A 26,871-nucleotide genomic window follows, 5' to 3' on the forward strand; every position below is an offset into this window, starting at 1 on the left:
GAATATGGATGAGTATTTTGAATATGCATAACTGTTTCAATGAGAGATCCTTTTGACCTATAGATGTAGAGTCATAAGAAAGTCAAAAGCAAGAAAATTCCAGTAAGAATAACTTTAGCAGATAAAGTAATATTTTGAAAATTAATACCTGAAAGCCAACCTCATAAAAAATAATTATGTTACTCATATTCTTTCCTAAGAATGATATTGTCTTCATTTTGAATAGATATTAAATCTTTCCAGTCCTTGTATTGTTATTTACTTCCTATGAAAATGAACAATATTAAATCTCTGTCTTCCTATTATTGTAGTGCAGGATATTTGCTAAATGAAATTTCCAAATCTATTTAATATGATCTGATTTGATCTCTCTAACTGGTTCTCTTAGTGCATTTAGTTTATAGGATTTTTTTGCATGATATTCTTTGCTAGACCTTTAAAAGTAAGCATAGCAAGGCTTAGCTATAGAAAAATCTCTATATAGTTTCACCTATAAAAAGTCTGTTAAGTATAAAATATTAAGTATCATCTATATTACATCTCTAAAATTTTGCATTGTGCTGACCTTTCTCTAGACTTCTGTATGTGTCACACTGCTTACCTGAAGCATACATTATTCATTATAAACATATCAACTATTTTGTGCCTCTGGGACGATAAATAACATTTTAAACTTAACATGGAAACACTTACTCCTGAGTAGCTGAACACACCTTCATTTTTGTTCACCTAGGCCACCTAGTTACCATTAGCACCTTTGTTTTATTTTCTAGAAAGCATATTTGTTACATTTTTATTGAGATTATTTCTCTCACCTAGCCTAGAATATAAACCCCTGGAGAGCAGGAATTATCTTATTCAGCACAGTTTTAAATAGTAATACATGTGCATTAAAAATTAATATAAAAATGAAGAAATAGACATTTCATAGTGTATGTAACTTTATTTTTAAATACTTTTTATTACTTTTAAATAGCTATACATAGAGTTATATAAGAGCCTGTGAAGAAGGAAAATAAGGATTTACAAAATCAGTAATTTCCTCTTGTTTTTGGAGGCTATGGTCTGAGACTCCCTAATGGATATCAAAATTGAATAGTATGGATGACTGTCTGTACTATATTTCCTCTTTGCCAAAGCTTTGGGGCCATTATTGGAACATAAGCACCAAGGAACCTCAACAGTTGATATGACTAGTGGGCAGAAAACACAACATAGCATTTGCTGGCAGATGTGTGATTCATGTCCCAGAAGAGTGACAAAATAAGGTTACACAATGTTTCTCAATTTCAAGTGTGTACAATTTCAGAGACATTGCTAATTTTCGGGGGTTTCATCTAATATTTTCAGACAGTGGTTTACATGTGAAACTGTAGAAAGCAAAACTGAATAAGAAGAACACTTTCAATCGGGATCCAGGATTCTTACTTCTCTACAAAGGACCATTGTTTCATAATTGGGCTACTTCTAAAATGGATCTTCTTAGGAAGCTTTACCGTGGGAAGCATTGAACAACATATACAATAAGGTGTTATGATTCTCCCAGACTTACAGGGGAAATATCTAGATAATATTTATAGGGCTCAGAGATCCTGGAACTAATTATTCAGATTATCGAATATGTAAGTTTTATGCTGACTCATTAAAAGGCTTTAGTTGTGGGTTATGTTGATTTGATGGACATAAACTATCCTTACCCAACTGTTTAGCAAAACAAATACAACATGTATTATTTTCTTAGACATTGAAAATTGAAAGGGTAATATCAAGCATCGACATAGAAACAGCAATAAGAGACCTCCCAGCTAAGAAAAGTCCAGGACCAGATGGTTTTACAGTGGAATTTTAAAAGGCCTTCAAAGCAGAGCTCACACCAACACTTCTCCAACTCTTCAATGAAATTGAAAGAAAAAGTTCACTACCGAACACATTCTATGAAGCCATCATAACCCTCATCCCAAAACCAGGCAGAGACTCATCAAAGAAAGAGAACTATAGATCCATTTCTTCCATGAACATTGATGCAAAACTTCTCAACAAAATTTTGGCCAATCGACTTCAACAATTCATCCAAAAAATCATACACCACGATCAAACAGGATTCATTTCAGGGATGCAAAGCTGGTTCAATATACGCAAATCAATTAATATTATTCATCACATCAACAGGAGCAAGAATAAGAACCACATGGTTATCTCAATAGATGCAGAAAAAGCATTCGACAAGATCCAACACCCCTTTATGATGAAGGTTTTGGAAAAATTAGGAATCCATGGAACATTCCTCAATACAATAAAGGCTGTATATGACAAACCCACAGCCAGCATTATACTCAATGGTAAAAAACTAAAGCCATTTCCTCTTAACTCAGGAACAAGACAAGGATGCCAACTCTCTCCACTTCTCTTCAATCTAGTATTAGAATGCCTAGCTACAGCAATAAGACAAGATGCAGACATAAAGGGGATCCAAATAGGGAAAGAAGAAGTAAAAACTCTCCCTCTTTGCACATGACATGATCTTGTATTTAAAGAATCCCATAGACTCCACTCCCAAATTAATCAAGCTGATTCAAACCTTTGACAAAGTAGCAGGTTATAAAATTAACCCCCAAAAATCAATGGCTTTTCTGTATGTCAACAATGAGAAAAGTGTGACTGAAATTAGGAAAGCAACTCCATTTGTAATAGCCCCACAAAAAATAAAATACCTAGGAATTAACTTAACCAAAGAAGTGAAGGACCTCTATGATGAAAACTTTAAAATCTTGAAAAAGGAAATCAAAACAGAACTTAGAAAATGGCAAAACCTCCGATGCTCCTGGATTGGCAAGATTAACATCGTGAAAATGGCAATACTTCCCAAGGCTATCTACAAATTCAACGCGATACCTATCAAAATTCCAACCTCATTCTTCAAGGAAATGGAAGAGGCAATCCAAAAATTCATATGGAACAATAAAGACCCCGAATAGCAAAAACGCTCCTCAACAGAAAGAACACTGCTGGAGGAATATCAATACCAAATTTCAAACTCTACTATAAAGCCATAGTAATCAAAACAGCGTGGTATTGGCATAAGAACAGACCTCAGGACCAATGGAATAGAATTGAAAACCCAGAAATGAACCTACAGACCTATAGCTATCTAATCTTCAATCAGGGAGCTAAAAAAATAGAATGGAAGAAAGACAACCTCTTCAGTAAATGGTGCTGGCAAAATTGGTTAACTACATGTAGAAAACTAAAGCTAGATCCTTCTATATCACCCTGCACCAGAATCAACTCCAAATGGATCAAAGACCTCGAAGTCAAAGCAGACACTCTGAAAACATTACAGGATGGAATAGGAGAAACCCTAGGTCTCCTTGGCTCAGGCAGAAATTTTCTGAACAGAGACCCGGAAACACAACAAATCAAAGAAAGGTTGGACAGATGGGATTGTATGAAGTTGCAGAGCTTCTGCATGGCAAAGGACATAGCTAGCAAGATCAATAGAAAGCCCACGGATTGGGAGAAGATCTTCACTAGCCATACAACAGACAAGGATCTCCTATCTAAAATATACTTGGAACTCAAAAAATTAAATCCCCCAACAACAAATCCTCAAAGAAACAACTGCCCAATAAATAAGTGGGCTAAAGACTTAAAGAGAAACTTCTTTGAAGAAGAAAGAAGGATAGCCAATATACACATGAAGAAATGCTCAACATCCCTAGCCATTAAAGAAATGCAAATCAAAACAACATTGAGATACCACCTCACTCCAGTTAGAATGACAAAAATCAAGAACTCTAACAACAACAGATGCTGGAGGGGATGTGGACAGAAAGGAACCTTACTTCATTGTTGGTGGGAATGTAAACTTGTTCAACCACTTTGGAAAGCAGTATGGAGGTTCCTCAAAAGACTCCACATAGAGCTCTCCTATGACCCAGCAATTCCACTTTTGGGCATTTACCCAAATGTTTACAAACAAGACCATACTAAAGCTACCAGCATAACTATGTTTATCGCAGCATTATTTACCATAGCTAAGATATGGAACTAACCCAGATGCCCCTCAGTCGATGAATGGATCAAGAAAATGTGGTATATATACACAATGGAATTCTATGCCTCCATCAGAAAGAATGACATTTCCCCATTTGTTAGGAAATGGAAAGGTTTGGAAAAAATTATATTAAATGAAGTAAGCCAGGCCCAAAGAAACATAGGTCTCATGGTTTCCCTTATTTGCAATATCTAGTATATGTATGAGTGAAGCAGAAAAGGTCAGATAATGTGATGTTAGGAAAATGAACCCTTAGATATGTATTTTAATGTTTTTTTCTTTCATGCATTTGTTTCTAATGCATTTATAAGATGATTTCTTTGTTGCTTTGTATGTCCCTCCCCCACAGTATAACCCCTGCTTTCACTATATTTTATGTCAGTATAACTTGTGGAGGAGATGGGGAAAAACAAGTCGTTTAAGGATACAGGTGGACCTGTTGCAACAATGAGAAGTACAAGTTGTCATGTCAAAAACGAACTTTACAACGTTGGTGCAGTGTTGGGGGGGTAGGGATGGGGAGGTAGAAGGGGAGGATTGGGGGGGAGGCTGGGAAGGGATGTGAAGGGTAAACAAAGGAGGAGGCTGCAATGCTTGATAAGAAATGTATGCATTATCCTGCCCATGTAATTGTAACCCCTCTGTACAGTATGTTCACAAAATAAAATAAAATAAAAAATAATAAAAAAAGAAAATTGAAGGGCAGTATACTGCATTGAGATTCTAAATTGGCTTTAAAATACATAGGGATATTTTTGCTAATACTGTTTGCCCATTAGATGGATTAGATGCATGACTTCATTTCAGTAAGTGAGAAACTGCTGCATGTTGTTTATCTACACTTTGTAACATATGTCAAGTATTAGCTTTCTAATGAGAAAATAAAATTGTTCCCTTAGCAAGAAAAAATATGGCAGAAAATTAAGTTCATAGTTTTACATGTAGAATAAATTGGCTTTTAAGCACAATTCATAAGTAGAGCAGCAATCTATTCAGATCTTGATAAAGTATAATTAATTGGCTTTTGGGAAAGGATTGCTAAGCTTTGTTTTCAAACTTATGTCTTTCTCACAGTAAACTCTGATGTTGCCTATACATTCTGCTGAATATATTGATTGGCCCTTCTACTATAGTTTTCTGAGAGTCTTTGTCAAATCTATTTGCTTTGTCTTAAGTGTTTAAATATTTTTTTCTTATTCACTCTATGTGTGGAATTAACTGGAGACTGAATGTTAAATGATCTTTTAATTTCATATGACTATAGCATGTTATCATTTCTGAGTGTTATAAGGTTTAATATTAATATTTTATAAAGCACTTTTCCATTTATGTTCATAAGAGATATTAATCCCTAAATTTCTCATGATACATTATTCAGCTTAGCATCAGGCTTATCTTAGTCTCATAAACCAGCTTATATGAAAATGATTCTAAATACTTCATAGATTTTTGGCCATACAAGCTAGCTCTTTTTTCTGAGTAGTAATTTTCCTATTAATAATTTTCTAATAATAATTTTAAACTATTACTGGACTATTTAAATTTTCTTTTTATGTTCATTTTGATGACTTATATTTCTCCATATTTTATAGAAATTTATTTCCATAAAGTTCTTCCTACTATCTTATCTTGTTCCTCATTGTCTACTTTTCATATTCCAATTATATTTGCTAATTTTATACATTTTATCTCAAAGCATTCAGTTCTACACATTTCTCTCAGAGATGTTATTCATTTTTGACAGCTGCTTTTTCTGTCAAAGTAATTATAAAGTGTCAGTATCATTCTTTCGCTACAGGAAAAGATAACTAGGCATTGTCTTCTGTCCTGCATTGTTTCTGGTGAGAAGGAAGTTCTCATTGACTCACAGTAAGTAATGCTTATTTTATCTTCTACTTGCTTGATGATACTTTCACTTTCTTTACAGTAGAAAATATGCTTAAATGTTCATTTTAGTGGTTTGTTTTCCTTTTTTAAAATTTAACTTTATTGTCAAGGTGATGTACAGAGGGGTTACAGTTACTTATGTAAGGTTGTGAGGAAATTTCTTGTGGAACTTGTTACCCCCTCTTCGTTTTTCTCCCACATTCCCTACCTCTTGATTCCCCCACCCAAGTTATACAGTTCATTTCCAACATATTGTCTGTGAGTATCACTGTTACCTTTGTCTTTTGTCTCACCATTTTGTTCCCCTTCCCTTCCCTAATTCAGGTGAACATACATAAAATTCCCAGGATAACAAAATCCAATACACAACAGGGGATAAACCATAGGGAAAAAAAAAACAAAAGAAAAAATAAATCACATAAGAAACAACCACCCCATTAATATGTAGCTAAAGACTTACAGATTTCTCTGAAGAGGAAATAAAAATACTCAATAGACACATGAAGAAATGCAAATCAAAACAGCCTTGAGATTCCACCTCACCCCAGTTAGAATGGCTATAATCACGAAATCTAATAACAACAGATGCTGGAGGGGATATGGCCAAAAGAGAATGCTACTACACCTTTAGTGGGAATGTAAACGTGTTCACTCACTCTGGAAAGCAGTGTGGAGGTTGCTCAAAAAGCTAAACATAGAGTTTCCCTATGACCTAGCGATCTTTCTCTGGCCATTTATCCAGTTGACCATAAACCAGGCCACACTAAGGCTACAAACACAATCATATTTATTGCAGCATTATTTACCACAGCTAAGATATGGAACCAAACCAGATGACCCTCAGTAGATGAATGGATCAAAAGAAAATGTGATGTACTAGCTGGGCACCGGTGGTTCACGCTTGTAATCCAAGCTAGTTAGGAGGCTGAGATCTAAGGATCATGGTTAAAAGCCAGCCCAGGCAGGAAAAGTGGTGGAAACTCTTATCTCCAATAAACCAGAAAACCAGAAGTGGTGCTGTGGCTCTAATAGTAGAGCACTAGCCTTGAGCTGAAAGAGTTGAGGGACAGCGCTCTGCCGAGTTCAAGCCCCATAACTGACAAAAAAAAAAAAAGGAAAAAAAGAAAGAAAATGTGGTGTATATACACAATGGAATTCTATGCTTTCATCAGAATAACATGGCCCCATTTGTAAGGAAATGGAAAAATGTGGAAAAAAATCATATTAAGTGAAGTAAGCCAGACTCAAAGAAACAGGCTCCATGGTTTCCCTCCTTTGTAATAATTAGTATAGGTCTAGCATAGTCCTAGCAGAGGATCACAATAGCTCAATAGCTGTCTAGATATGACATATAAGATGATACTAAGCAAAATGAACTCCAAGATATGGAAAGAAAAGGTTTTTCTTTGTTGTTTTTTTTCTTGCTTGCCTGTTAAAAAATATACTGCAAAACAATGAAATTTATATGATTGGTTGCTATCTGTCATATTTGTAAAACTTTTTACCTATCCAACTATTTCTTCTGTTTCTTTTCTCTTGTCTCCCATAATGGTATAGAAACTGCTTGGCATTTCTCTATGACACTCAGATTCTCAATCTCAATATCCATTAATTATATTCTTTGCTTATTTTTTTTATAATTTCTATTGATCCCTCTTCATGTTGATTCACTTTCCTTTGTTGTATATAGTAAACTATTAAGATTTTATGTTGCATTCTTTGCCACTAATATTTTTACATTAATCATTTTGTTTACTAAAATTTATAATTTTCTTACTATACTGATATCTTTATGGTTTTACATAAATTCCATTACATTAATCATTTAACATACTTTTAAGTTATTTTAATGAATTTTTGATATGGCCTTGATATGATCAATTCTTTTGTTTCCTTTAAACTGTGTTTTCTTTCTCTTGATCATGAATCACTTTATCTTGCTTCTTCATATGCCAATAAATGGGCTTTTGAAAGCATTATAAATTGAGATAAGTCACATTTACAGGGATTATCTTTGTCACTCTCTGTCTCTGTGTCTGTCTGTCTGTCTGTCTTAGCTTGTTGATATGGATTGGGCTGAATTTAGGCTGTGCCGAATCTGAAGCTATAAAAAAAACTCACTGTATTTGATGTTGGTATAATTTGTGGAGGGGAAGGGAATAAAACAAATTGTTTAAATAGGGATACAGGTGGAACCATTGCAACAATGAGATGTACAAGATGTTATGTTGAAAAACAAACTTTACAACTTTGGTGTGGGTGGTGGGGGAGTGAGGGGTGGAGATGGGAAGGGATGGGAAGGGGAAACAAGCAACAATGAGATGTATAAGATGTTATGTTGAAAAACAAACTTTACAACTTTGGTGTGGGTGGTGGGGGAGTGAGGGGTGGAGATGGGAAGGGATGGGAAGGAGAAACAAAGGAGGAGGCAACAATGCTTGATAAGAAATGTACTCATTACCTTGCTTATATAATTGTAAATCCTCTGTACGGTATTTTCACAATATAAAAAACTTATTAAAAAATTTCCATTGGGTTCAGAGTTTTCAGATAAGACCTTCCCTTTCTCCTCAGCACATATAGTTTGGCATATGAGTACCTTTGAGAATCTGGAGATACTTTGTCCTCCAAACTAGCAGGTATAATTTTTAGTCAGAGGATATTTTCTTCTACATGGGCTTGGCTGCTGCCCTTTGAGGAGATTTACATAGAAATCTACTTCATTCTGATTTCAGTCCTGGAACTGTAATTGCAAAAGGTGGTATCTTTCAGTTCTCATCTTAGTTGACTCACACATCAGAAACCAACATCCAGGAACAAAAAAACTATAGGCTTTACTCAGCAAAGGTCTGGAACTTGTGAAAAATATTTCTTTCAACTCATTGACCCAGAAGTCATCTTCTATTGGGTAATGCCCTATTCAATAAATGCTCTCTCAGTTCATTTTTCTACATCAGCATTTCACATACTATTTCCCTGTAGTCAAAGATGATCTTTTGGATCAAAGTAAAAATTCCAACTGTGACTGAAATCCTGGTGTATTTAACCTGTTCACCTTTTATATGCATGTCAAAGTGTATTAAAATTTTGATTGATTATGGCTTTTGTTAGCAACACTTACTGTAGATCTTGATTTGTTACATCTCTTTTTTTAAGATCAAGCCAACTTTATGTATCAAATTTCCTAGGAATGTATTTAAATTGTCCTATATTTTAATTAATTTTGGCTTATTAAGATCTTCAGTTCTCTTAAGAGAGAAAAAAATCATGAAATTGTAATCTGTTTGTTTTATAATTGATATTGAGAGTGAAATTTGTGAATCTATCTACTATTAAGAAGGAACACCAAGTTTGGGTAGATTTTTTAATTAAAAACATAATCACATATTGGATATGGATTTGAAAAATAATATCTGCTGTATCTGAGAATGAAATTGTTATTATTTCATTCCATCAATTTTAACTACTTATCTTTGATCAAGTAATTATAGTTCCTTTACTTTATGGTGGATCACCATATGATTGTTGGCATTAAGTGATTATATCAAATATCAGCCATTTGTTTAAAAAGAATAATCAAGAGAGTTGGGAAGAAGAGAGATTTTTCCTTCATCATTAAAACAAAATAAAAATATTATAACTCTTACATATATGTTATAATGCTGAAATTATTTTTTCATGATAATAATCAACCTCGCTGTATAATATTTTGATTCATATTTATGTGTACATTTTCAATAATACCAATCTACACAGACCACATACAACATATCTGTTTCTTCAGCCATGTCATAGACTATTTAAATATTTTCCTTTAACATTTTGCTTAGTAGTATAGTAAGGTTTCTCCCAAAACTCATAGAGCAGAAGAAAAGATATAGTGGTCCAAGATCCTGTAGGTTATTACTTAAATAAGAATAAAATAATTCTATTTCACTGACTAAAAATAAATGAATTAAAAAATAAATTCTTATTTTGAAGAAAAAAGAACAGAGAGAATGCAAAAGAAAGGATATAATATATAGCACAATTACTTGAGAAATAAGGTGAAAAGTGTACAGTTTTTAAATGTTTTAAAATTCTTTGAGTCACCTATAGCTACAACCTTGTCCATTAAAAGGATAACTATGAATGGAATTAAATATTATCCATTAAAGGGATAACTATGAATGAGATTGGATATTAATGTCTGAATTGAATATTAATTGGATATACATGATTGAAAATTTAGGTAAGTATACTTTGCCTACTCGCATATATAATGATTATTTATGACATAAAAACTATCAATAGCAAGCTGAGTGATTCTGTGCATTCAGGAATCACAATTTTTACACACATATGATTTTTAAAATACATAAATTTAAGGTGAACTTACAACATTTTCTGATTGCGATTATAAGGTAGTGAAATAAAATTAGGGGAACTGAAAAACTTAAAAAGAAGGCATTGTTGGTGGGAGTGTAAACTTGTTCAACCACTTTGGAAAGCAGTATGGAGGTTCCTCAAAAGACTCCACATAGAGCTCCCCTATGACCCAGCAGTCCCACTAAAGCTACCAGCAAACTATGTTTATTGCAGCATTATTTACCATAGCTAAGATATGGAACCAACCCAGATGCCCCTCAGTAGAGGAATGGATCAAGAAAATGTGGTATATATACACAATGGAATTCTATGCCTCCATCAGAAAGAATGACATTGCCCCATTTGTTAGGAAATGGAAAGGCTTGGAAAAAATTATATTAAGTGAAGTAAGCCAAGCCCAAAGAAACATAGGTCCCACGGTTTCCCTTATTTGCAATATCTAGTAAATGTATGAGTCAAGCAGAAAAGGTCAGATAATGTGATGTTAGGAAAATGAACCCTTAGATATGTATTTAAATGTTTTTTTTTCTTTCATGCAGTTGTTTCTACCTCATTTATAAGATGATTTCTTTGTTGCTTTGTATGTCCCTCCCCCACAGTATAACCCATGCTTTCACTGTATTTGATGTCGGTATAATTTGTGGAGGGGAAGGGGAAAAACAAGTCGTTTAAATAAGGATACAGGTGGACCTGTTGCAACAATGAGAAGTACAAGTTGTCATGTCAAAAACGAACTTTACAACTTGGGGGGGGGGAGGATGGGAAGGGTAAACAAAGGAGGAGGCTACAATGCTTAATAAGAAATGTACTCACTATCTTGCCCATGTAATTGTAACCCCTCTGTACAGTATTTTCACAATAAAAAAAAAAGGCCAAGTTAAAAGTAATCATTATCTATCTTTAAATTAGAAATGATTTCTCTGTTTTTTCAGCAAGAGTTTGTGAAGTTTATATTTCATTGGTAAAATAAAACTCAATATCTATGTTTGTACTAAAGCTACACATAAATGCCTAATGACAAGTGAAATCAATAGCACATGTATTTTCCCATATGTTCTTCCTTTTTACTCACCAGCTTTGTTTTTTTCCCCCTAAAGAGTTCTTTTTTTAATGTACATTTTTTATTGTAAAGATACTGTACAAAGGGTTACAGTTACATGAGTAATGTAATGAGTGCATTTCCTATTGAGCAATGTTATCTTTCTTTTAACTCAGGAAAAATTTTAAATGCTGCTGTTTTTTTTTTTTAATTGTATTTTATTTTATTTGGGAACATACTGTACAGAGGGGCTACAATTACATGGGCTGGATAATGCGTACTTTTCTTACCAAGCATTGCAGCCTCCTCCTTTGTTTACCCTTCACTTCCCTTCCCTGCCTCCCCCCTCCCCCCACCCAATTTTACCCCCCTCCCCCCACCCAATTATACCCCCCCCCACACCGACATTGTAAAGCTGGTTTTGACATGACATTTTGTACTTCTCATTGTTGCAACAGGTCCACCTGAATCCTTAAACGACTTGTTTGTCCCCATCTCCTCCACATGTTATACTGACATCAAATATAGTGAAAGCGGGGGTTACACTGTGGGGGAGGGACATACAAAGCAACAAAGAAATAATCTTGTAAATGCCTTAGAAACACATGCATGAAAGAAACGAAAACATTAAAATACATATTTAAGGGTTCATTTTCCTAACATCACATTATCTGACCTTTTCCGCTTGACTCATACCTATACTAGATATTAAATGCTGCTGGTTTAAGTGAAAAGTTTGGCTAAATAGCTCCTCATTTCACCTAGTTCTGGAAACAATCAACAGTAATGCTATTAGGTAGGCAACATTGTCACAGTTTGCTTGGTTAGAAATAGGAATTAATTAAAACTTTAATAGATTCTCTTTTCCTTGTTAGTAATTTTGAGAAATAAAGGGAAAGAATGGCAAGGTAAACATTGTGTTGCTCATCACTCTCTAATCAGATCACAGATGCCTCATGGCAATCTGTTGCTTAGAACTCAGGGGACTTAATGTTTAATGAGATTGTTTTCTGCTCAGAAAACAAATATATATATATACTCTGCGCCTTTACATTTTAAAAGATAGACTGGAGAGAACAGAAAATATTCAGAATTAGCACCTTAAAAACAAACATTTTTGTTGCTTCTCTTGATTGTTAGGTATAAACGGCTCATTTCAATGTGCAATTGTTGCAAAAACATTGGTCAAGTATTTTACCTTTGGAATAATTTATAGAAATGTTCACTAATCACCTTTCAAGTTTTCAATAACTATGTGTAGGTAGGAGAATAGTATAATCATATTATGAGCAATACTCTCAGATAATTCCTAATTTGATGATGTTCTTGAGTTTTAGATGTTGGTAAAAATGTTACATATATATGTGTATATAGGTGAATTCTATGCTTACATCACAAAGAATAATACCTCCCCATTTGTAAGGAATTGGAAAGACTTGGAAAAATTCCTGTTAAGTGAAGTAAGCTAGACCCAAAGAAACAGAGGTCTCATGGTTTCCCTTATTTGCAATAAATAGTATACATCTAGGAAAATCTTAGAAGAGGAGAATGGCTCAATAGCTACATGCTTATGATCATATGATTATGATAATCTAAATGAACTCCAAAAGACGGACACAAGAGATTTCTTTGTTGTTTTTAATGTACTATGTGATTTATTTATTTTGTGTGTTCTTCCCCCTGTGGTATATCCCCTGTTGTCACTGTTTTTTATTTTGTTACCCTGGTCATGTATATACGTTTATCTGAATCAGGGAAGGGAAAGGGAACAACAGAATGGTGAGACAAAGGAAAAAGGGGGAACCAATGCAACAGCGATATTCAAAAGACAGTATGGTGGGTGGTTTGGGGGAGGGAAAGTAGGAGAATAATGAGGGAAAGGGTAACAAGTTTGACAAGAAATGTACTTACTACCTTACTTAAGTAACTGTGACCCATCTCTACATCACCTTGATACTAAAAAAAATAAAAAACAAAAATCATTCCAAATATTTCCCTATGTATTAGGTATAGAATGAAGCTGTGGATATGTAACACTTTTCTTTGTTGTGGTAAGAAATATGCATCTAATTTTCTTTCTAAAATTCAAATAAAAAGTATGTTCAAATTAAAGGGATGTTCAAAAGGGCAAATCAATGAGGAAGGGGTAACAAGTTTGATAAGAAATGTACTCACTACCTTATGTATGTAATTGTAAACCCTCTGTGTCACCTAGAAAATAAAATTAATTTAAAAAATTGAAAAATATGATAAAACATGAAAGTTAAGATTGAAAATGCTTTTAAATAGTTTCGATACAACATCAGTCAAACTTTAATAAGCTGCAGGTCATGAATAAAAGCTCGCTGCAATAGTTCTGGTTTAGCTATGCTTAAAGTAATTCTGATGTAAGAGGTCATAGGTAAATATGGGAGATTGTGTTCATACACTAAACACCTCATTGTTTCTGATGTGAATGGCCAATAGAGTACACCCTGGGCAACCAGTTTTAATTTTTATAATGATTTATTTTTTCCTAAGTCAGTATCACTGGGCTTTGATTTATAATAACATTTCAAAAAAATTAAGGAAATTTTATTTGGGTTATCTAACTCCGTTATTTTCGTAATTTTCTATAAAGAAATTACTAACATCACTTTTATTTTAGGCTGTTTAATATGAGTAATGTCTCCATTCCCTCCTTTTTTTTTTCTTTTTTTTTAATGCCAGTTATGGGGCTTGAACTCAGAGGCCTGGATTTTGTGTCCCTGAACTTCTCTTTGGCTCACATGAGCCACAGTCTCACTTCTGTATGTTTTTTTTTTTTTTGTAGTTTAGTGGAGATAGAGTTTCACAAACTTTTCTGCCCATCCTGGCTTTGAACCACAAACCTCAGCTCTCAGCCTCCTGAGTAGCAAGGATTACAGGCATTAGCCACTAGTGCCAAGCTCATCACCATCCCTTCATTATAGAGATTTAGAAGAAACATTTCCTGTTCTCTTGAAGTTTAGCTTTTGTCCTTACACATATATGATGATTCTGATGCTCTATTATATTTTTACCAAAATCTTTACATAACATGTTCAAGATTATCTCCAATAAGAAATTCTCTGTTTAAGAACTGTGGACCATTTCTCTTTCTTTTTAGGACTCTTACTTTTTAACAGATATTTTATGGGTTTTAGTTGATTCTGATCAGTAGTTCATGACATCCTTTTTAAATTCTGTGATTTATATTCATCTGTTTCAGTTTTTGTTTGGCATAAAGGCTAAATGTACATGAGTGATTTGTTGTATCTTAAGCTTTAAGTGGAAGAATGAATGCAATTTTAAAGGGAATATAGTGTTAGTTTTGCTAAATAGAGCCAATACTGAAGTTATGACTTTAAGAGTCTTGGATGAAGTTGTATGGTTTTTCTTACAAAGCCCTCAAAAGGTAACTATTTTTATTTCCTTCATCTTTACCTACGAAGGAAAATTAATGAGCTTAAAGACTTTTGAAATGATAAAATAATATAAAATGACATAATGATAGTGATATAATGTATAGTTTTTAAGTAGTTATGCCATAAACATCTTCTCAGTCTCTATTGCCACCTTGGCAAAATTTCATGATGATGCTTCACACAATGTATGAAATAAATCAGATCCTTGAGCCATGAGTCAAAGCCTCATTTTTATATTTCTAGCTACTCAGGAGGCTGAGATCTGGCAATTTCAGTGTTAAGCTAGCCCAGATAGAAAAATCCAAGAGACTTTACCTCAAACTAACAAGTGAAAAGCCAGAGGTGGAGGTAGGGCTAAATTATAGCATGCCATGTTTGAGTGAGAAGCTAAGCAAAAGTGTGAGGCCCTGAGTTCAAGCAACATTACCAGCACAAAATAAATGGCCCTGAAATAACTATTAAGTTCATGCACGTAAGTGTTATGTTACATGTTACTTAAGATTAAATTATTAAATTATGCATCTAAGCATATTATGTCAGAAATGTCACTCCACACTCATATTCTCATAGAAAGTAAGTTGTTGCCTGAAGAAAGCCATCTGCTTTCTCTGTGTAATAAAAATTAACTATACTGCCAAACAGTGGTTGGAAAAAGACTCTGCTGTTTTGGAGTAAATACATGAATAAACACATTCTGCTTCAAGCAGCTATTTGGCACATGACTTCTCTAAGGCCAAATTTACAGCAATTATTTGATACATGACTGCTCTTAGGATAAATCTTGCAATCTGATTGTACATCAAATCAAGAACAAGACTTTGAAATTCTGGCAAAGAAGGCAAGTAAACCTTTTTGAACGTCATGAGGGATAGTAGAGGAACAAATGAAAATTCATAAAGGATTTATTTACATTTGTAGATCTAACAAAGATATATAAAAATTAACTCATTTGCTGGCCACTGGTGGTTCATACCTGTAATCCTAGCTACTCAGGAGGCTGGGATCTGAGGATTGCAGTTCAAAGCCAGCCCGGATAGGAAACTCCGAGAGATTCTTATTTCCAATAAACTACTCAGAAAACTGGAAGTGGCACTGTGGCTCAAGTGGTAGAGCTGAAATGCTGAGGGGCAGCGCCCAGGCCCAAAGTTCAAGCCCCATGACCGACAAAAACAGAACAAAAGGAAAAAGAAAAGAAATTAACACTTTTTATTTCACACACTGACAGACTTCATTTCTGAGAAAAAAAATTCTGAATGATAAGCAACATGGATGACCCCCTAAGCCATAGTTACAGTATAAATAGTTCAAAACGGCAGAATATCACTGCAATTAATATTGTCCTAGATGATAAGTCTAATACCTTTATGCATGCAGAGATATTCAAGTAAACTTTTGGATAATCCACATCAATTGTAATGGTCTGTTTTATTGTGCATGATCATAAAAATCATATAAAAACTCTATCAATCTTATACAATGTATGGGATAATTTTTACACTAAATACTATTCAATATGAACCCACCATGTTGCTATCAAAGCCTTCTTCTTTTGTAACAGCTTTAATTCAGTGTCAATTTCTGATAATTGGTCTAAAAGGATTAACTAGTAGAAAATGCTCATCTTTATGCAAAAAGTTTTTATTCAATTCCTTCTTCAGTCTAACATTGAGACCAAAACCAAGCTACCACATATGTATACATAATCAGGGCTATTTCAAAGGTCTCCCCACATTTTATTAGTATTAATTAAATGTAGAAGGGGTGATTTCATTTTTACATGTTTGTATATGCATATAATTACCTTTATCAGACCCACCCCCATAACTCTACCTTATCTTCCTTCCACTCTTTTCTAAACCAATCTGAACAAGCATCATTGTTCCATTTTCACACTTGTACATGAAGTATGTTGACCATATTGACTCTCCTAAACCTTCCACCTAGTAAGTGTACTGGGAGTCACACATTGATTCTTGCTGAGTTTCCTCTCATTTTCTTCTACTTGCTTCCTAGGAGAAACATTTAGAACAGTTTCAGCTGAGAATTCTGAATCCCTTTACAAGGATGCTTATATCTTGGAGATAATTTTTCAGTATGGCTGTTGTTGCCTCATTTACTTCTCTCTGAGGTTGCATTTGGAAGTTTATGAAGAGAGAAATGCACATGATCACCTGTCAGTTCAGTTAAGAAAGAGAGAAGAGAGCATTCAGAGAGGGTAGAGTTTGTCTCTGGGTATCCCTTAGCACTGATGGAGCCTTGGGGGCTTGGCAGCTTACAAAGCTGTCTGTCTCTCTAGGTAATGTTTTATCTGGGGTCATTACCTTGCAGTAGGCCTTACAGACACAAGTTCTGATAAGTAATTTGAAAGCTAAACCAGCCACCTCATTGAAGGAATGAGGCCAACAGGAAGTCTTTCCATGACTGATCCATCTGAAAAAGATTGCAGATGGAAAAGGTGGCATGTTATTTATCTCAGGTTGCATTTATAATGCAATCTTTACCTATTACAAGATGATCACAAACAAAGTCATATTTCATTAATATCTAGGTATGTGAACTCAGTTCTCAATGTAAAACTCTAAGGGGCTCCACAAAAATCTCACAAAGAAATCTTTTGCCTAAGCTATATCAGCTAAAGTGACATGCAACTGTAAGGCCAACTCCAGTGAACCTTCATAAGAACCTTAATTTCTGGATTTCTACCTTTACAGTGCAATGAAAGCATAATAAACTGACAACTGAAGAGAAAAAGGGTATGACTGGAAAAAGACAAATAGAAATAGTAGGCACAGAGCATGTGACATCATGGAAAGTCTTTGTCATACTCCTTAGAGTCACACTGGGCTAAGAATGTCAGTACCTACCTTCCAGAACAAGTGTCGTAATCTTCCCTAGCTATTCCTCAGAAAAGAAAGGAATCAAGGAGAGAAAGGGTTACAGTTCATTTTTTTTTCTATCAGATTTCACAGCTATATACATAAGAGAGAATTTTCTGGAATATACATTTTTAATTCTTTTGAAACCCCCATTCCTCTGAGTAGTGAAGCTCTGATCTTTGGAAATACAAAAGATGCCATGAAAGAGTCCTCAATTGGAGGCTGGGATAATAGATATATTCTACTACAAAAGATGATGTGAACCCTTGATGGCCAAAAGACATAAAGCAGTTGATGTATGACAGAGTGACCTACAAAGCAAACCAGAAAAGGAAAAGCTTTTTATTAATACATTTTGCTTCTTGCAGATTCATCATGAGGTGAAAGCTGACACAATAGATTCCTTTTTACTGTTTTCTATTTTCTGTAACCCAATTATGTGACAATTGATGTATTCCTCAAATCAAAATATGTGTGATTATATCTCACTCTATGTGAAAATATGCATCGTGGTTTATGCTTTCAAATGCTCTTGGAAATAAAGGTCTTGAAAATAGAAATGGTAATTATGTTTGGCATACTTCAATTAGGAAATTGCATTCCCTACTCTAAATCCCTTACACTTCTGCTAAGGTAAAATTACTTATCTAGTCATTTACAGGTAAACTGGCATAGCATTTCAATCAAGGGGTTAGTCTGTTTATAAACAAATTTCAAAGAAAAGATGTCTCTAAATTTTGCTAACTCATTGTTGTTTAGCCTGAAAAGGTCAGGAAACATTTTCCTAAGTAAATTTTATAATTGAGCACTACACTGTAAGCATTTTTCTCCTAAGAAAAAAAAATAGCCTATCAGATAACATTTTTCAATAATTTGTGTTTTCAAAGATTAAAAATGCATTTACTTTTCCTATCCATCCTTCTACATTCTGAAACCTTTTATTGTCTTTTGATAGATCTTTTTTTTTAAATCTACGACTAAGCTCCTACTACTCAGTAGGCTAACATCTGATGACTGCAGTTTGAAGCCAGACCCGGCAGGAAAGTTCATGAGACTCTTATCTTCAATTAAGTATCCAAAATGCTGGAAATGGAGCTGTGGTTCAAATGCTACAATGTTAGCCTTGATCAAAAAAGCTCAGAGACAGACCAGGACCTGAGTTCAAGCCAAAGGACTGACACGTGCACACACACACACACACACACATACATACACACACACACACACACACACACACACACACACACACACACACACACACACATTGTTAGGCTATGGTCTGAATTAATATTCCTGCCAAACTTCCTAGTTCTTTGCCAGGAAGAATAACTAACTTGGTGCAGCATCTTGCCTCCTTATTTTACTGAATATGTGTAGTTAAAGTACCTAAATATGTGTGGTCATACAGCATTCTTAAATTATTGGAGTAGATTACTTGTATAGGTCTTGTAAAGTTCTCAAAGGTAAAAGCTCAGGTGCAGTTTTCCTTTAACATTTCTCTCTTAACTTTAGATCTATCAAGGGTAGAAAGACTTAATTTTTAAAGCTAGGCTTCTTGGTACCAGCAGGGGAGTCACAAGACTATTTAAAGTTTAAGATGAGGTGATTTCCCTTCACAGGACAAATAATAGTATTTCTATACCTGAATTTCCGGTTTATATAATTATAAGGTAAGACAACTCTCTTGAATATTCTAGCAGATCCCAAAAATCTGTATACTCTAATTTTACCAACAAGAAACCATTTGTTCTTCTGTGATTTTCAGTACAAATCCAATAATTGACTTTTCGTTCTAAATGTAGTAGAGTAATTGGTAGACTTTCTCTCCTGCCGGAAACACCAATAAAAGTATGCAGCAGTGAACGGCAGCCAGCAAAATGCTGCAGTTTTTGAGAGGAGGAAAGCTCACGAAGTAAAACCCAGAATCACAGCAGCTTCTTGCCAAGGGCCAGTTTGTATGGTAACAGATGGTCACGGAGGAAGAACGGATCAGTGATCTTGCCAAGTTAACGAGGCAGAGGTCTGAACCCTGGGCTGCTGAAGTAGCTCCACTTAAAGACAGGCACAGAAGTTGGCATGGGAACCTTCCCGTGTCCTTGGCTGCGATGACATAAAGATATATTAAGACAAGCAAAAGCTAAGAGAATTCAGAAGCAGATCTTCACAACAATAAATGATACGGAAGAGCTCAAGGCTAAAGAGAAATGAGGCAACCGTGCAAATCCTATTCACAGGGAAAAAAGAAAACACTGAAGATGAGGTATATTTCTGGGTTAAAATAAAGAAACAAAACCTGTAAATTATCATTGTGTTTACTTCTCTTCATTTTCTAGGCAAGGGAAACAAAGGCAATAGTGTTATAACATGGATAAATGCCCTTTAAAAGTTTGCCATAAAATCAAGAACTCTAACAACAACAGATACTGGAGGGGATGTGGACAGAAAGGAACCTTACTTCATTGTTGGTGGGAATGTAAACTTGTTCAACCACTTTGGAAAGCAGTATGGAGGTTCCTCAAAAGACTTCACATAGATCTCCCCTATGATCCAGCAATACCACTTTTGGGCATTTACCCAAATGTTTACAAACAAGACCACACTAAAGCTACCAGCACAACTATGTTTATTGCAGCATTATTTACCATAGCTAAGATATGGAACTAACCCAGATGCCCTTCAGTAGATGAATGGATCAAGAAAATGTGGTATATATACACAATGGAATTCTATGCCTCCCTCAGAAAGAATGACATTGCCCCATTTGTTAGGAAATGGAAAAACTTGGAAAAAATTATATTAAGTGAAGTAAGCTAGGCCCAAAGAAACATAGGTCCCATGGTTTCCCTTATTTGCAATATCTAGTATATGTATGAGTCAAGCGGAAAAGGTCAGATAATGTGATGTCAGGAAAATGAACCCTTAGATATGTATTTTAATGTTTTTTTTCTTTCATGCATGTGTTTTTAATGCATTTATAAGATTATCTCTTTGTTGCTTTGTATGTCCCTCCCCCACAGTATAACCCTTGCTTTCACTATATTTGATGTCAGTATAACTTGTGGAGGAGATGGGGAAAAACCAGTTGTTTAAGGATACAGGTGCACCTGTTGCAACAATGAGAAGTACAAGTTGTCATGTCCAAAACAAGCTTTACAGTGTCGGTGGGGGGGGGGAGGGAAGGGGGGGAAGGAGAAGGATTGGATTTGGGGGTGAAAGGGGGAGGCTGGGAAGGGATGTGAAGGGTAAACAAAGGAGGAGGCTGCAATGCTTGGTAAGAAATGTACGCATTATCCTGCCCATGTAATTGTAACCCCTCTGTACAGTATGTTCACAAATTAAATTAAATTAAATTAAAAAAAATTTGCCATCATTTTCCCATGTTTTCCAATACACTTTTACGCATGTGCTGCTTACAAAAACGGAATTAGGCTGGGCACTGGTGGCTCAAGCCTGTTATCCTAGCTACACAGGAGGCTGAGATCTGAGGATCACGGTTCAAAGAAAGCCTGGGCAGGAAAGTCCGCGAGACACTTAGCTCCAAAAAAACCACCAGAAAACCAGAAGTGGTTCTGTGGCTCAAGTGGTAGAGCACTTGCCTTGAGCTGAAGAGCTGAGGGACAGTGCCCAGGCCCAGAGTTCAAGCCCCAAGACAGACTTAAAACAAACAAACAAAAAACTTCCAAAGAACAACGGAGTTAGCCTAAGATTAGCAAACACTGCATGGCAGCTCTGCAGTGGTCTCTTGGTCAACTCTGTATATTGCATGTTCTCCTTGTGTCTCCATGGGAGACTCAAGAATGTGTTAAGTTTCCATATGAATAGGATTCAAAATGTTTTCAGAAATTCCAAGCACAAGTTTGAACTTATTGCAAGGGTATGCCTGCATGACTTATTGAAGCATCTTCTGTTCATGGGTTATTTTAAATTGAGTTTTTCATTTTGTGGTATTTGCTTATTGTAGCCACTTGTTTGGAAGATAATGGTTGAAATGAGGCAATTGCTTTTATTGGCTGCTACCTCTCATTCTGTGCTTTGTGTTAGAGTACCAAATACTCTTAAAGGGATGAGATGCTATTGTAAGGATATGAAACAGTTGTTATCTAAAGTAATTCATGTTCAGTCAGAAGTTCATTGTTTATGGCTATTTTTCCTTCTCAGTCACATAACAAAGTCACAGTATCATTGTCTGTTATTCTTTGATTCTTCCCTGTAAATTGCTACAGTGATTACTTGCTGTGTACATAGTAAAATGGAAAGGTCTTCTTTTCCCTCTATGTTTTCCTTTTCCTTTTCCTACCTTCTTTTCTTTAAGGCATTGAAGAAAGTAGCCAACAGTGTCTCATAGGATGGCACTTTAAGATACTGTTCTAGAAGTGAGGGGCTGGATTAGGTCACAAAGAGCTTCAGCCTGAAGGACTCAAAGCTCAACTCAAAATCACTATAGTGAAATCTAGATGAATCTATACTGTTTCAAGGTATATGTGTGAGTTAGCATTACTCAATTTAATGAGGTCATGTCCCAAAATTCTAAAATATGCTTGAGACATTTTTGCTTAAACACTGGGAACACATCATTGCTACCAATTAGAAGATGATTAAGAAGTGTTGAGGCTTTTTAATATCAAATTTAAGATGCTCACAACACATACTGTTAATCATTGTTCAAAAAATGTGTAAGGGCTATTGTTTGATTCTAATATAAAATCTGGCAATGTATTCTGAGAACTGTGTCACAAAAAGGAACTTCCATTGCAGAAATCTATTATCTAGGGATTAAATGAAGAGAGTAAGCCAGGGTACTTATTTCCAGAGAAATACATTCACATTTTAATATTGGTAGTAGGTATAATTATTTATCCTTTTGAATTAGAATTTAAAATAAAATTAGCTTTTCCTAATGTCTTCCTCAGGACTATGATGGTGATTACATACTTCTAGACCCACAAAAAATATTCCACAGCAACAACAAATACACAGACACATACACACACAACCCAAATAAATTATCTTAGAATTGTTCCTTCAATAAGAGAATTATTATTGCTGGGCTCAGTAGCTCACACCATAATCCTAGCTATTCAGGAACCTAAGATCTGAAGTTCAAAGTCAGCCTGGAAAGAAAAGGTTTGAGACACTTATTTCCACTTAGATACAAATAAGCCATAAGTGGAGCCATGGCTCAAGTGGTAGAGTGCTTGTTTAATGACCCTTGAGGAAAAGTTTAGGGACAGTGCCAAGGTCCTGAATTCAAGCCCCAGTGCCCTGAGTTTAAGTTCCAGGACAAGCACCAGATAGAAGAAGAAGAAGAAGGAGAAGAAGAAGGAGAAGAAGAAGAAGAAGAAGAAGAAGAAGAAGAAGAAGAAGAAGAAGAAGAAGAAGAAGAAGAAGAAGAAGAAGAAGAAGAAGAAGAAGAAGAAGAAGAAGAAGAAGAAGAAGAAGAAGAAGAAGAAGAAGAAGAAGAAAAGAAGGAGAAGGAGAAGGAGAAGGAGAAGGAGAAGGAGAAGGAGAAGGAGAAGGAGAAGGAGAAGGAGAAGGAGGAGAAGGAGAAGGAGAAGGAGAAGGAGAAGGAGAAGGAGAAGGAGAAGGAGAAGGAGAAGGAGAAGAAGAAGAGGAGGAGGAGGAGGAGGAGGAGGAGGAGGAGGAGGAGGAGGAGGAGGAGGAGGAGGAGGAGGAGGAGGAGGAGGAGGAGAAGAAGGAGAAGAAGGAGAAGAAGGAGAAGAAGGAGAAGAAGAAGAAGAAGAAGAAGAAGAAGAAGAAGAAGAAGAAGAAGAAGAAGAAGAAGAAGAAGAAGAAGAAGAAGAAGAAGAAGAAGAAGAAGAAGAAGAAGAAGAAGAAGAAGAAGAAGAAGAAGAAGAAGAAGAAGAAGAAGAAGAAGAAGAAGAAGAAGAAGAAGAAGAAGAAGAAGAAGAAGAAGAAGAAGAAGAAGAGGAAGAAGAGGAAGAAGAGGAAGAGGAGGAAGAGGAGGAAGAGGAGGAAGAGGAGGAAGAGGAGGAAGAGGAGGAAGAAGAGGAGGAGGAGGAAGAGGAGGAGGAGGAGGAGGAGGAGGAGGAGGAGGAGGAGGAGGAGGAGGAGGAGGAGGAGGAGGAGGAGAGGAGGAGGAGGAGGAGGAGAAGTAGAAAGAGGAGGAGGAGAAGTAGAAAGAGGAGGAGGAGGAGGACGACGACATTATTATTATTATTTATTCATTATCATTTTTATTTAAACGACTCTCCAGGTGAGGTTATTAGTGGAGTTCATGGGTTTTTTTGTTGTTGTTTGTTGGTTTTGGGTCAGTTGTGGGGCTTGAACCCTGGGCTTGACACTGTCCCTCAAGTCTTCAGCTCAAGGCTAACACTCTACCACTTGAGCCACAGTGCCACTCTGGCTTTTTCTACTTATGTGGTGCTGAGGAACTGAACTCAGGGCCTCATGCATGCAAGGCAAGCACTCTACCACTGAGCCACCTTCCTGGCCCTGCGTTCATGGTTCTTTTAAGTGAACACTATGTTCAAGGAAATAAATCTAATGTGATGATATGTTTGATCAATTCAAAGTTATTTTAAATTTTCTTCCCTCATATCTTTGATCACTTTTTAATCTGATTAATTTTCTTATTCTGCTTCACTTGTTTAGATTTTTTTCTGTTTAAATTTTATGTCTAGGATTAAATCTTGATCTTTCCCTAGGAAGAAATTTATGGTTTAATTTAAGAGAAGTTTGTTTCTGGAAGGGTTTGAAAAGTAAGGTTAGCCACCTTAATAGAAAATTCAATAAAGGGTTGCTCTGGTAACTGTAGCCATATTGTAAGAAGTGCCCTCCTGATGTCAGGTTCATTAAAAGGTGATTGATAATAGGTTTAGTTGAAAGCCACCTTAACAATCAACAATACCACTCTGTAATGATACATTTCAGATGAGAGATTCAAGATCTTTGAATTCAGAAAGATAAACTGGCTAAGAAACATACTGTGGCAAGAGCTATATAGTACTGATATGTATGACAACTAATCTGTGCTTTTCTGCCTGTTAGCATTAGGAGTTTGCATCAGAACAATGTGTTGTAAAATATTATTTATAAGATACTAATTTTAATTGTCTTATTCTTGCAAAGCTTGCAAAATTGAAATTGTGTTATTGTAGTAGGTGGGGGGGGGGTTGTGGGGATTGAATTCAGGGCCTGGGTGCTGTTGCTTAGTTCTTTTTCCTCAAGGCTATCACTCCACCATCTTGAGCCTGAGCTCCACTTCCAATTTTCTGGTGGTTAATTGGAGATAAGAGTCTCATAGGGACTTTTCTGCCCGTTCTGGCTTCCAATAACAATCCTCAGATCTCAGTCTCCTGAGTAGCTAGAATTACAGGCATGAGCCGCCAGTGCCTGACTCTTCATGTCTTAGAAGCATGAAATGAAATTGAAATGGTGTGAAATAAAATCCTGAAAAATGGAGTTGGATTAATCACATTCATATCCTAGTGAACTAGTTGTAGTTAATGTCAATAAATTTGTTTCTTTTTCTTAAAAGTAAAGGAAGAGTATCATGAAGCCTTGATCAATTATTGTGATTGTACATGGCATATTTAGAACACAACTTGGCATTAACATTGGCCAATAAATGTTAGATATTTTCCCTTTGAAGAAATTTTTCTTTTGATTCTGGAAGGCATTTTTTTTCTGTAAGATGGAATAAGTAAGGTGTAACTTTAAAGAACCATGTCTCAATGTCTTCTTGTGTTACCAACCTATTTCTTAGCTTCTGCTTTCCTACATTAGTGCTCCATTCTCAATCGTTTCAATTTAGTACTAGTTTTTCATTTCAGGTTAGTCTCATTGAATCATTCTTTTGCACATTAACTCATTCTAATTACATCACTTTATTTTCTTAAGTACAAGGTCTTACAGTGTAGCCTATGCTGGCCTCAACCTCTCAATCCTTTTTCCTCAACCTCCTGAGATCTGAGAGTACAGACCTGCACCGCCACATTACAGCTGCACAACCCTTTCATAACATTTTATTTCAAGTTTGACCTGAAAATAATCATTGTGTTCAAAAGGGTAAAAATCACACAAGATTATTGTAAATATCTCTTAGGATAAAGTTGGACTTTATTCTTGAAAATATTGCAGGTTCTATGTAAAGTTAAAAATTTTTATAGTATCAGTTTTTTGGTTTCAATTTCTCCTCAGGTATTTCGTTAGTGAACATGCATTTTAAAAATCATCTTCTTTCTGGAGTGTCTCTGTATAAACTGTACTCCTTTGCCTCTAGTAAGGATTGTAATGAATGTTTTGGGCTTTCTATGCTATTTTTCTAGCCACTCCAGCTCCCTCTTTTTTTTGTTACTACTATTAAGATACATCAGATGCCATTCTTTTACTCCCAATGTAAATATCTTTGCTAGAAAGTGAGATGTGTGTATCACTTATGTATCATATAAGTGATTATTTTTGCTTTAACTACTGTACAGTTCTAATCTCTGTACTATTGTTCTATTTACAAAAACTTGATTTATACTTAATATAGTTAGTGAGAGATAAGATTTGCTTGTATCAATTGGTTATGTTATATGTATGTATTTTATGTGTATGTATGTATGCACACATAATAGATGTGTGTAGAGATGAGAGTAACTTCTCTGAACTCACAAAGAATGTACACTCTTTTAGAGATTTATCTTTTAACCTTGGAAACATATGCATTTGCATACACATGCATGCATACACATATAGTGATATATATGCACATATAATCCATGCTTAAACAATATACAAGCATTAACAATTATCGCCTCCTATAATTTTTAGAAGTGTCTATATTTAGGAGTGACTTTTCTGGATTTTTTTGTTATTTAGAAAATTCTACTTTTTGTAAATATATTTTTAATGTTTTAATTTATTTCAAGAAACATCTTAACCTATACTGTACAGTTTTTAAATAAGTTTAGCACATGAAGAGAATATAAACTAAAATTGATTAGTTTCTTTTTTATTTTTATTTTAGCAGTACTAGAATTTGAACTCAGTGCTCATACTTGCTCTGCTGATATACTACAGTACTTAAACCATACCTCTAACCCAGCTTTTTGTTAGTTTTTTGGTGATAGAATCTCAAAAGACAAGTCTGCTTGGCCTGGCCTGGCATCCTCTAAATTTCAAGTTTCTGAGTAGTTAGAATTACAGTCAACAGCCATCAGTGCCTTGGCTTCAGTGTTGTTGTTGTTGTTGTTGTTTAATATAAATTATATTATT

The sequence above is a fragment of the Dipodomys merriami genome, unplaced genomic scaffold (genome assembly GCF_024711535.1).
Source record: "Dipodomys merriami isolate MVZ:Mamm:240054 unplaced genomic scaffold, mDipMer1.0.p SCAF_112, whole genome shotgun sequence".
In the NCBI taxonomy this organism is placed as follows: Eukaryota; Metazoa; Chordata; class Mammalia; order Rodentia; family Heteromyidae; genus Dipodomys; species Dipodomys merriami.